This window comes from Muscardinus avellanarius (assembly GCF_963383645.1).
Source record: "Muscardinus avellanarius genome assembly, chromosome: 1".
Taxonomy (NCBI): domain Eukaryota; kingdom Metazoa; phylum Chordata; class Mammalia; order Rodentia; family Gliridae; genus Muscardinus; species Muscardinus avellanarius.
In genome coordinates, this window is record NC_137786.1 from 183,540,939 (window position 1) to 183,554,026 (window position 13,088).

The following is a 13,088-nucleotide window of genomic DNA, read 5'->3' on the forward strand; positions in this document are numbered from 1 at the left end:
GAGGGATCACAGGTTTGAGGCCAGCCTCAGCTACTTAGTGAGGCCCTCCCCAACCTACTGAGATCCTGTCTCAAAATAAAGAATAAAAAGTATGGCTTGGAGTATAGCTCTGAAGTAGAATGCCCCTGGGTTCAATTCCCAGTACTACAAAAAAGTGCTTTAAAAATATAGGTGAATATTTGCTAATACTGGAATAGAAAATCTTTTCTAAGAAAAGAGTTAAGGCCAGAAATTGCAAATCAAAAATGTGACAGATTGATGAAGTCAAGCTAAGTTTCTGTTATAATACTCAATAAACTAAGACAAACATCAAATGGGAGATATTCACAATGTGTATGACAGGATTAATATAGAAAAAAAAAGAAGATAAACCAGCCAAAGGATAAGATATGAAGAAATAATTCACTAAAAGAAACATAAGTGGCTACCTGGTGTGGTGCTTGGGAGGCTGAGACAGGAGGACTGGAGGGTCAAGGACAGCCCCAGCAACTTAGCCAGACTGTTTCAAAATAAAAATGGCTGGGAGTGTAGCTAGAGGTTGAATGCCTTGGGTTTAATCCCCAGTACAAGAAATAAAAAGGAAGGAAGGAAGGAAGGAAGGAAGGCAGGCAGGCAGGCAGGCGTCTAAAATATGCAAAAGTTAATATGTTAATAATCAAAGAAGTGCAAATTAATACCATAATGGGATCACTTTCTACCTTTCAGACTGGCAACGATGTTAAAGAATATTAATAACCAGCATGATAACACAGAAAAAGAAGATGCTTTGACTAATGTAAATTGGTGTAAAATTTCCAGAGAGTAATTTGATACTAGTCACCAAAAGCTTTGAAATTAATCATTCTTTGATTCAGCTATTTTCTTTGAAGGAATTTATTTGATAAAAATCCTTCACATTTGTATTTTTAACTGATATCTTTATTTAAAATAAATGAGCAAAAACTAAGAGAACAGTTTTATTCATAGTCTTATTATATTGTCAGATTCTACCCTACATTATTAATCCAAATTATATTCCCAGTGCCCAGTGCCAAGTCTAAAAGTTAAGAAGATCCAACCAGTCTAAAAGTTTAGAAAGTGACTAATGATAGAGAAGAAGACAGGAAGGAAAAGGCCGAACAGGAGTCAGTCATGATGCAGCAGGTTCAGCCCTGACTGACTGCAAGGTCAGTGGCCCAAAGGAGAGGTGGCTTAGCAGAAAGATCCTGTGTGTGTGTGCGTGTGTGTGCGTGTGTGTGCGTTTGTGTGTGTTTGTGTGTGTGTGTAGGGCTACAGACTGAACCCAGAAGTTTTCTATCTCTGAACTTTACCCCAAGTACTATTTTATTTTTTATTTTGAAAGAGTCTTGCTCAGTTTTCAAGGCTGGCCTCCAACCTGCGACCTCGTGTCTCGTCCTCCCAAGTAAAATCCTGGATCTTTAAACACATGACACAGAGCCTTGAACACAGCAGTTATTCAGTGTTATTTAACGGAAGATTTTAGTTCCATATCATCTTGGTCACAGTAAGTGTCTGTCCTCCATCCAAAATATTTTCTAGAGATACCAGAAAGACACTTAAAGCAGTTTGGTGAAATAAAGGAAATATCTAAATGGGAGCCAAAAGACTTTTATAACCCACCAAGTATCTGTGTTTCTGGGCAAATCACCTCACTCTTTCCTCTGCCCAGACATCTTCTTGTTCTTCACAGAGACGAGAAATGTGGTCTCCCCTGACTTCTACTCCTCAAGAAAAAGAAACGCAATCCTCCTGTTCTCGCTTCTCTGTTTATCAGAATCCAGCTGGTGCCTAGGCTTGCATGATATATTTAATTCCTTTATCATGTTTTAGATTTAACTGACATAAGAAGTACAAAAGAATCTGCAAAGAACATTCCAGGATATCAGTGAGAAAATTACTGAGCCACTAACAGGGGTCTTTAGCCCTGCGTTTGCCATGCATGAGCTCTTCTGCCCTTCAGGCACTGTGCTAAGCACGTCACCTACTTGGGCGTATCTTTTGTCATCATTGCAAGAGTAAATGTCATTATGATTAACAGTAACTCAGGAGCAGAACGGCATTAGGAGAATCTTAACTGACAAATCCTAAATGACAACACGTATACTGGTATAAGCCAGTTTTAAACATGGGGAGACCGACAGGGAATGGTCCAGCTGCTTTTATTTACTGAGCTGCAGACACGGCTGCAAAACCTAAGGACAGTCTGAGGTATTCTGCAACTTTCTTCACTCAAGTTTTACACTTCCCTTCAGTGTATGGTATATGCAGATATTAAGCCATTACACCAAACATCTTAACTTTATTTGTTAAAATCTTTATTTGTAGATTAATTAGTGGGGCACTGAAGATGGAACCCAAGGGTATTCTACTTCCAAGCTACAATCCCAGAGCCTTTTAACTGGGGGGTTGAAATAGGGTTTTGCTAGATTGCTGAGAGTATCACTACATTACTGAGACTTCCTGTGAACCTGCAACCCTCCTGTCTCAGCTTCCTAAATACTGGGATTAGAGGCATGAGTCATCATACCCAGCATTACCTGGGTGGTGTTATTGGAGTGGTGGGGACTCGATCTAGCAAAAAGCCTGCTGGTTCATGCTGTGTATCTGAAACATGGGGCTGGTTTGGGCTCCAAAACACTTTTCTCAAGCAATGTAATGGGCCGTACCTGCTGCACTTAGGCCTGCAGGGACTGAACTGCTTCCTTGCTGTTCTCACTCATGGAAATCCCAGAGCTGGGCTTGGCAGGAGCGCTCAGTCCAGGGCTGGCCAGGGCATCAGCCTGTCCTCAGTGGTTATCACAGCACAGTGGAGCTTTTCACGCTCAGTCGCCATCTGCACCAGAAGCCTAGCTTGCTTTTGTCCAGTGTGTTCTCAGATACTTCAATATAATACAGAACTGAATAAAGCACCTTTGTCAATTTTCTGCAGCCTTTATGTATTCTCCCCAAAGGACACACACTGAGGCTCTGTATGACAAGCAGCAACTTGCCTCCCATGGGCCATTCTGGTAAATAATTCACCTCAGAGTAGATGTCTGAGCCCTATGGTTTCTTTTATTTCCATATTCTCTGTATCCTTAAGCTATAGGATTGAATTACGGTCATGATTCAAAAAGCCCGTAGAGTGGACCCAATTTTTTTGACAGTTTAAATCCTGTTTGAACCTCTCAGTGTTGTCATGTAAAAACAATTTGAGGTGGAATAAATAAGGATCTAATAATTCCTAAAATTCTAAAATAAGAACAAAATAAACAGGCTCTAAAACCTTACAAAGACTTGCTTAATTAATGACAGAGCCACAAATCATCCAAAAGCCCCTATAAAAAATTTCACAAGAAACAATTTTATTAAGCACCTTTGAAGCATTTTCTAAAAATAATAATATTTTTAAAGTTCCAAGGTATGATACCTTAAAAAACTTCACAGAATTCAAGTACAAGAATAGTGATTTAATGGTCAAGTTGAACTAATATGTCAGATGTATAATATACTCCTTCTGATGAATTTGAGTCTGACTTTTTAAAACTTCCTTAAGCTCAAGCCAATACCTGTTAGTTATCATTTTTAAATAACATTAAAAATATATCTGAGGCATTAGAGCTAGAAGCCACTTACTTGCATGTCCCTGTATCTTGAATGTCTGGTTACAAGACTCACACCATGGCATTAACGGGGGCAGTGTGTTGAATCTGAGTTTTAAATAACTTGAGAAAATGGGTTCTTGCAACTTTCCCTTGGGATTTGATACTAATCCTGTTATTGAGAAAATTATGAGGGTATTATTAGAAAAGTCAAAGCACTTGTACCCCCTTGGAACACAGGAGCACTGTGGCCACACACAGCCCAGTCTTCCTAGCCCTGTAAACCCTGGGTAACGCGCAGGGAATATCTCCTCCCAGAAGATAGTTTTACTTGTGTATCTTAGTCGCAAAAGCAGCAGCAGTCTGGAAGGACAAGCCCAGCAGAGATAACACAGAAGCAAGAAATAATGTCTGGCCAAAAGGAAGATAGCACTCTCTCTCCTCCACGAGCCTCTTCTGCCGCAATTACAGCCTGTGTTGAAAGAGATTTTCTATATATCTGTCATCCCTGTTGGATCCTAACTTCCTTGAGGACAGGAAATAATCTCTAGACACTCCATTTATCTTCTTTTTGCTGGTTTCCACTTCATGCTCTGTTCATGTAGCATGGTTTTGGTCCCTACAGAACAGTGCACAGAGGCTTCATGCTTCTGGAAGGAAGGTTTAGAAGGAAAAAAAGTATTGTTCAGCAAAGGAAGCAGAGAGGTGAGCAGAGGTGACAGACAGTGGTGTCATCTGAAATTATCCAGGAAGAGGAAGACCATGGGTCCAAACCCCAGTGTCCATCCTCCTGATTGGAAAATGAACACATCAAGGCAATAGAATCACCTGCCATTTAACAGTACATGGTAGCAAAATTCCCCTACAGTGACTCTGGGCTCAAAAGCTGAGCAGGTGGGAATTTCCAAAAGTAGATTTCTAATTTTGCTTATTGTTAATTGACTAACGCAGCATCTGGCCATATCTACTGGTCTCTTGTGAACTTGGTTAGGACTCAGAGTGCCTGAATCAGATCAACCAGGCCAAGATTGAGAATGTGCCTGTGTAGAAGGCTGAGGACCAGGTCTTCAGATCATAGCAAATTCACATGGAGAATTCATGGGGTGATAAACTACCTCCAAAAGCATGCTCTCTCTTTCCTTATTCCTGACTTGGGGGATGAGCAGATGTGGTTGAATCTGGCTTGATATTTAACTGTAAGACTCACAGTCTACCAAGCCAAAAAAGGGAGGAAATTTATCCTATGTGCTAAAATAGATTGTTGTACTCTTTTATAGATTCAATCCCCACTTTTTTTCATTTTCTATTATTTTGTTAGTTATTTCCTCAAATAACTCCCACATATGTAGTGAGAGAGAAGGGTTCTGTATTCCTGAATGTCTTAAAAGAACCTTATTTTAGCTTCATTATTGATTGATAGTTTGGGGTAAAATACAATTCTAGATTTGAAATCATTGAACTCTCAGATATGTATAAAGCATTATTCTATGATCTATAAAACAGTATTGCATTCTGATACATGTTCTTAAGAGATAAGTTTGGCAGTTTGTCCCATCTGTAAACTTCTAGGATTATTTTCTAATCCTTTGTGTGCTAAAATTTTGTAACTTTATTTCTAAGCAACAATTTGTTGTTTTTTTATCAAAAAAGCCATTTAGCTAGGCATAGTGGTATAATTCTAACTACTGAAGAAGCCAAGGTAGAACGATCCCAAGTTCAAAGTTATCCCAGTCAACAAAGGGAATTGACACTGTCTCAAATTTTTAAAAAAGTAAAAATAAAATAAAAGCTGTGCCATTTCAATCTGAAAATCCATTCTTATCACTGGAGATTTTTCTGTGTAATTTGTAATTTTTCTTCTTTTCTCTGTTGCTAATTTCCAAGAGTTCACTCTTATTATTCTTATGTTGTTGTTTGTTGTGTTGTGTTTGTTTGTTTATTTGTTTGTTTGTTTGTTTGTTTGTTTTTGCAGTGCTGGAGTTCATACACGCTAGACAAGTGCTCTACCACTGAGCCATATCACAAGTCTTCCCATAATTACTTCTTAATAGCTTCATGTTATTGCATTGATAAAACATCTTAGAGCTGTTCCTTGCATTATCTCTGTTTGCCCAAAGTGTCCTTCTTCCAGTTTGTTGCTCTTGGCCCCTTCCTTCCTTCCTTCCTTCCTTCCTTTCTTTCTGCTTGTTTGTTTTCAGGGTGTTGGTACTGAAAATTGAACCCAAGGGCATTCTATGTCTGAGATACACCCCAATCCTTTTTATTTTGAAACAGGGTATCACTAGGTTGCTGAGTGTCTCACTAAATTGCTGAGGCTAACCACAACCTGTGGTCCTCCCATCTCAACCTCCTAAGCACTAGAATTACAGACATGTGCTTCTGCAGTCAGTGCTCTTGTTTTCTTTTGTGGAACCTTTTCTCAAACATCTATTAATCCTTTCTGGTCCTTTCTTTACAATGAAGACTGAAATGTTTCTTTAACTCTATGTTCATAGGTAAGACTTTTAACTGACAAGCTGTACTTTAGACTAATTGATGGAAAGTTAATCCTTTCCATCCTTTCTCTCAATTGAACCTCTAAATATCAGAACTAAAATGCTATTTTTGAGCTTTAAATTTCTCTATAATAAAGACATATTTTATATTTTACCTGGGCACTAGAAGTGTTAGTTATGAAGAGTCTGCAAACATTCTCCAAATGAGGGAGAAGACTAATTGTCCATAAAAGGGAAAGAAAAACTCTTGCAATTGATTTGTTTCCAATCTATTTATTCATTTGACAAATGCTTATTGAGAATATGCTGTATATGAAATAAAGAATTCATGGAGCTTTTATTTTTTTTTGGGGGGTGGTACTGGGGTTCCTCCGGGCTACACTCCCAGACCTATTTTATATTTTTGGAAACAGGGTCTCTTAATCCAGCACAGCTGGCTTTAACCTGCGTGATCCTCCTGTCTCTGCCTCCCAAGCGCAGGGATTACAAGCGTGCGCCACCACGCCCGGCATGGAGCTTTTATTCTAATGGAGTGGCAAGTACTATACAAACAAAAAAATAAATAGATTGACAAGTCTCTTGCATGTGTAGCCAGCAATAATTCAGTTCTATGCATGACCCATGCTTCACTTTCTTGCCAAGTAAATTTTAGTTAGGATTTTCTAGATTGCTTTCATTCCTTTTCTGTGATAGTCATCTCAGCTATTATCTTTTCATTATGATTTTTTGTCTTTTATGTATTGTCTTACTCAGTGTATGTTTTAAGTTTTTGTGATATAAAGCATTTGTTACTGATATGTTTTTCATTTTCTCATCAACAAATTTAGTATTTGTCACTGAATCTTCAGTAACCAGTCTTACCAGGTACTTGTACCCACCAAAATATAGACTGTGCCCACCCACCCGTGTCCCTGAAGCATTGCTCTGTGAGTCACACTAGTCACCACTATTGAGTACTGGCTTCCTCTGAAAATCCCTAAACACAACTGAGCAAGAAGTAATGCTGGGTAGGGGTGCAGTAGCAATGGGGTCAGCCACCAAGCCTGCAAAGTGCTCTAACAGAAGGAGCCCAGAAAGATAGATTTGTATGTGCTCTCCTTCTCAGAGATAGGTCAGTGCAGTGTAAAGAAAATAAAGTTTTAAAGGAGATAAACAAAGCTTTTTAAAGGAGAGATACAAAAATAACCTCTTTGGCCAGAAAATTGCTATTTTAACAATAAAATTGTCACACAAAATTTCAACAAAGATAACAGGAAAAATAGCAAGACTTATAGTAATTCTACCTTGAATATAAAAATCACACAAGTTATTTCTGATAATCTTACTCCTCTTCCTACTTCTTCCTACTGAGATGCAATTAAAGTCACATCACAGAGGTATAGAAATAAAAGTCACTTCTAATCAGAGGTATGCTTAGGAAAACTTCACGATTTCTAATTTATTGTTATTATATAATATTTATTGTTATTATTTATCTATTTATTGCTATTATTTTAATCTATTTATTGTTATTATTATAATATATATTTATTACTATAAAACCTAGAAGGACATTATGATAAGAAGAGGACATTATGATAAGAAGAAAATAACTACTGAGAAAACAGGAAAGTAATAAAATATACAAATAAGTATAAAGACTTTTTTTTTTCATTTGAAAGTTGAGTCAAGAGGGTTGTAATCTCAGCAGTGTGTAACTCCATGGTCATGGGCTTATCTAGGTGGTAGCTTGGGATGGTAGGGTATGGCAGGGAAGGTGAGTCCCTGGGGGTGTGGCCTTGGGACTCTATCTGGTTCCTCCTCTCTTTATCCTCTCTCTTGCTTCAGGCCTCCAGGATGTGGAGTGAAGTGAAGCCTTGCACTCTCCCTGTCTCTGCTTCCCACTGCCATGCTCTGAGATCCATGGTTCCCAGCCTCACATGAACTGAACCCAGAATCCTCAAGGAATCGTGAGCAAATACATCTTCCTTTCTCTAAGTTATGTTATTGGATTATAGCAATGAGAATGCTAAGACAATCTCCAAAAAACTAATCAAGGAAAACATTTATTTTTCCCCTTCGATGATTTTCTTTTATTTATTTTTTAATTTATTTTTATTGGTGCATTATAATCATACATCACATTGGAACACAAGTCTTGAGAGGATATACAAGCACACATCATCCAATTAGCCCTCATTCACTCCCCATCCCATTCCCTCCCCCTCCCTGGATCCCATGCTTGTTTGGTTATTAACTTTGATACATTTGTTTACGTAGTCCTGAGTTTTAAAGAGGTTCTATCCTCCCCTATCCCATACCCTCTGATTGGTCACCTTAATTGCTTCGATATAGGGCCCTTTCTATAACTCAACCTCTTCCTGTTGCCCCTTTCCTCCTAGTTGTTACTGATTAGGGGAAGCATCTGGTTTTTATTTTCTGCGATATTTCTCTGTGCATGCCGAATTACAAGTACCGATCCCACTCTTGACGGCCCCAGTAGTGGCCTGGCTACCCGGTGGACTGATCCAGACCTCACTGGCTCAAACAGCAGCCTTTCCTCATGGGAGGCCCCGATTCTGCCCTCGCTGGCCTGCGTACCAGCCTAACCCCTCGGCTGCCTCCGATCCTGGCCTTGGTGACCCCAGCACCAGCCTTGCCTCAAGGCAGGCTTCATCCCAGCCTCGCTGACCCTGGCACCAGCCTAACCCCTTGACAGTCTCCTATCCTGGCCTCGGAGGCCCCAGTACCGGCCTTGCCTCAAGGCAGGCTTCGTCCCAGCCTCGCTGACCGTGGCACTGGCCTTACTCCTCAGCTGGCTCCGATCCCAGCCAAAGTGGCCCCAGCACCGGCCTTGCCTCAAGGCAGTCTTCGTCCCAGCCTCGCTGACCCTGGCACTGGCCTTACCCCTCAGCAGGCTCCAATCCAGGCCTCGAGGGCCCCAGCACCAGCCTTGCCTCATGGCAGGCTCCAATCCTAGCCACGGAGGCCCCAGCACCGGCCTTGCCTCATGGCAGGCCCCAATCCCGACCTTGCTGACCCCGGCACCAGCCTAACCCTTCGGCAGGCTCCAATCTCGGCTTCGGAGGCCCCAGCACCAGCCTTGCCTCATAACAGGCTCCGATCCTAGCCTTGCTGGCCCAGCACCAGCCTACCCTCTCAGCAGGCTCCAATCCCGGCCTTGGAGGCCTTAGTAGCAGCCGTGCCTCACGGCAGGTTCCGATCCCAGTCTCACTGGTCCTGGCACCGGCCTTACCACTTGGAAGGCTTCAATCCAGTCCTCGGAGGCCCCAGCACCGGCCTTGCCCCATGGCAGGCTCCACTCCCTGACTCGCTGGCCCCAGCACTGGCCTAACCCCTCGACAGGCTCCGATCCCGGCCACGGAGGCCCCAGCACTGGCCTTGCCTCACAGCAGTCTCTGATCCCGACCTCACTGGCCCCGGCACCAGCCTTACCCCTCGGCAGGCTCCAATCCAGTCCTCGGAGGCCCCAGCATTGGCCTTGCCTCATGGCAGGCTCCGATCCTGGCCTTGCTGGCCCCAGTACCGGCCAAACCCCTCAGCAGGCTCCGATCCCAGCCTTGGAGGCTTCTGTAGCGGCCTTGCCTCACAGCAGGCTCTGATGCTGGCCGCCAGCCCTGGCACCGGCCTAACCCCTTTGCAGGCTCTGATCCTAGCCTCAGAGGCCCCAGCACCGGTCTTGCTTCACAGCAGGCTCTGATCCCGACCTTGCTGACCTCGGTACTGGCCTAACCCTTAGGCAGGCTCCAATCCCTGCCTTGGAGGCACCCAGCACCGGCCTTGCCTCATGGCAGGCTCCGATCCCAGCCTCAGTGGCCCCGGCACTGGCCTATCCCCTCGGCAGGCTCTGATCCCGGCCTTGGAGGCCTCAGTAGCAGCCTTGCCTCATGGCAGGCTCTGATGCCGGCCACTGGCCCCAGCACCAGCCTAACCCCTTGGCAGGCTCTGATCCCAGCCTCGGAAGCACCAGCACTGGCCTTGCCTCACAGCAAACTCCGATGCAGGCCTCTGGCCCTGGCACTGGCGTAACCCTTCAGCAGGCTCCGATCCCAGCCTCAGAGGCCTCAGTAGTGGCCTTGCCTCATGTCAGGCTCTGTTGCCGGCCGCTGGCCCCGGCACCAGCCTAACCCCTCGGCAGGCTCCAATCCCGGCCTTGGAGGCCTCAGTAGCGGCCTGGCCTCATGGCAGGCTCCAATGCTGGCCACTGGCCCCAGCACTGGCCTAAGTCCTCGGCAGGCTCCAATCCCGGCCTCCGAGGCCCCAGCACCGGCCTTGCCTCACAGCAGGCTTCAGTCCCAGCTTTTCTGTCCCCGTCGCCAGCCTCACCCCTCAGCAGGCTCCAATCTGAGCACCCTCTTCACCCAGCAGGTTGTCCCATGTTCCCGAGGGTGCGTGGTGGTAGCATTCCGCCTCTGGGGTTATTATTTCAAACGTTCCAGGTGTAATGCATCAGATCTCTGCCTCCCCTGAGTACTGGCCACTGCCACTGCCACTGCCTCCACCATTTCAAATCTTTCCACTCTTTTTCCACTCTGAATGTTGTCCAGTGTTCCTAAGCATGCACAACAGTAGCATTCAACATTTAGTGTAATTTCTCCAAAAAATAAGGTTGGTAGGATCAGATTTCTGCCTCTACTGAATACAAGTCTCCACCACATTCGCGGTGACCGCTTCCAACACCGCCTTCCTCCTAGGTCTCCGCTAAACTCTCTCCTTACAGGTGATGTCCAGGATCCTTAAGAATGTAGAGAAGAAGCAGACCTCCTTCACGGGGAATTTTTTCCAAAAGTTCCAGTTGTTTTGAATAAGTTTTGTCTGCATCTCCAGTATCTTAGCATCCCCCACAGCCTTCTTGACCCCTCTTCAATATTTTTCTTTTTTCTTTTTCTTTTCCTTTTTTTTTTTTTAATAAGAGAAGACAGTATGTGTGGTTTGAGGAGGTTGTGGGGTCAAGCACTCAGTATCACTGCAGCCCGGGCCCCGGTTTCTCCGGGGGTCTGGCATGCCCCACACCACTCTGCCTGGGGCCCAGAGTCCTGCGACCCGGGCCCGGCTCTTCCGGGGGTCCGACATGCCCCGCCTGACCCCCGCTGGGGCCCAGGGCCTTGTGACCCAGCCCAGTTTCTCCAGGGGTCTGGCGTGCTACACGCGACCCTGCCCGGGGCCTGCCCAGTTTCTCAGGGGGTCCGGCGTGCCCTGCCTGACCCCTGCTCGGGGCCCAGGGCCTTGTGACCTGGGCCCGGTTTCTCCGGGGTCCGGCATGCTCCACAGGACTCTGCCTGGGGCCCAGAGTCCTGCGACCCAGGCCCCAGCTCTTCCAGGGATTCAGCATGCCCTGCCAGACCCCACCGGGGCCCCGGGCCTTGCGACCCGGGGCTCCGGTTTTTCTGAGGGTCTGGTATGTTCCGTGCAACCCTGCCCAGGGCCCAGGGTCCTGTGACCTGGGCCCCGGTTTCTCCAGGGGTCCGGCGTGCCCCGCAAGACTCCGCCCTGTGCCCAGAGTCCTGCGACCCGGGCCCTCATTCTTCCGGGGGTCCAGCGTGCCCCACGCGACCCCCACCCAGGGCCCAGGGCCTTGCGACCTGGGCCCAGGTTTCTCCGGGGGTCCGGCATGCCCCGCACAACTCCACCCGGGGCCCAGAGTCAGGAAAACTTATATTTAAAAGCACAATATTAAACATAAGATAGAAGCTATATAATAGATACTGAGAGTTTAATAAGAACATGAGGCATAATACTTAGCATTTACACTGTACATAATCATAGCCCACTGTCGCGACCCTAAGGCTCCGTCCTGCAGAGCCCCAGGAAAGAAGACACAAACGCCGAGTCTGTTGATGATGCTTCGTCTTTAATGCTTCTCCCCCAATGCGCACAGCAGGCAAATATATATCAGTCTCATAACCCCTCCCTCATCACTCCACTAACCCCAAGCTTCCCACAGCCAGGGCATGCACATTTCTAACCCTCTCATAGGTGGGCTGGTGGCAGCACAAGGCGCTGCGTCACTGATCATCCATAGGGCACCTGATAGGGCTTACTGCGCAGGCTCAGGGCACCGCCAGCCTCGTGAGCCTCGTGACTTGGCAACATGCCTAGGCGCCATCTTGAGCCACCGCCCCATCCCAGTCTAGCCGACTGGGCCCCGACAGCCCGCTATTTAAAGTAGCAACTGTCAGAGTGTGAAAGTTTTATTTATATAGTTTCCAAATGTACTCTCTGAGGCTAGCATAACCTTGATGTCAGATACACATGTACTTCCAAACTCTTCTGTATTTTATGCATATGCTGTGCAAATATAATATTCCTCAAATATATATGAGCTCTTATGATCTATAAATTTGTGCATATGTACATAATATGCATACATAGGTATACATCACACACGTATTTTATAAATGTTTTTGGCTTGTTTTTTTGACTTGAATTTAAAATTTGAACCATTCATAAGCTCCTCTAGACACAGAACACATCCTGTGGTTCTAAGAGGAAACAAATAAAGGACTAATCCAGTCTTTCCTGGTCTCACCAATCAGATAAGTCACCACTCCTCTCATAACTTCACATGCCACTGGTAAGTAGGGAGAAGTATTAAAATCATTTTACATATTTTAGTAAACTTTTTATCAGTATATTGTTGTATCACATCATAATGTAGTTCAGAGTGATAGGGACATACATGCACAAAGTACTTGATGAGTTTCCTCCTTGCTCTCTTCCCACTTCCTCTCCTTACCCACACATGATACTGAAATTGGCATTGGTAATTTAACTGTATAACTTCAGTGGAAGTACTTCTTTCATTGATTCTCCCTCCCCTTGTCCACCACCTACTCGACCCCATCCATTGCTCCACTGGGTTTCTTCTCCATCATCCAAAGTCTCTACTTTATCCCGATTACTTCCTAGTTTCCACATAAGAGAGAAAATATATGACCCTTCACTTTCTGTGACTGGCTAATCTCACTTAATATAATGTTCTCCAGGTCCATCCATTTTTTCTGCAAATGAC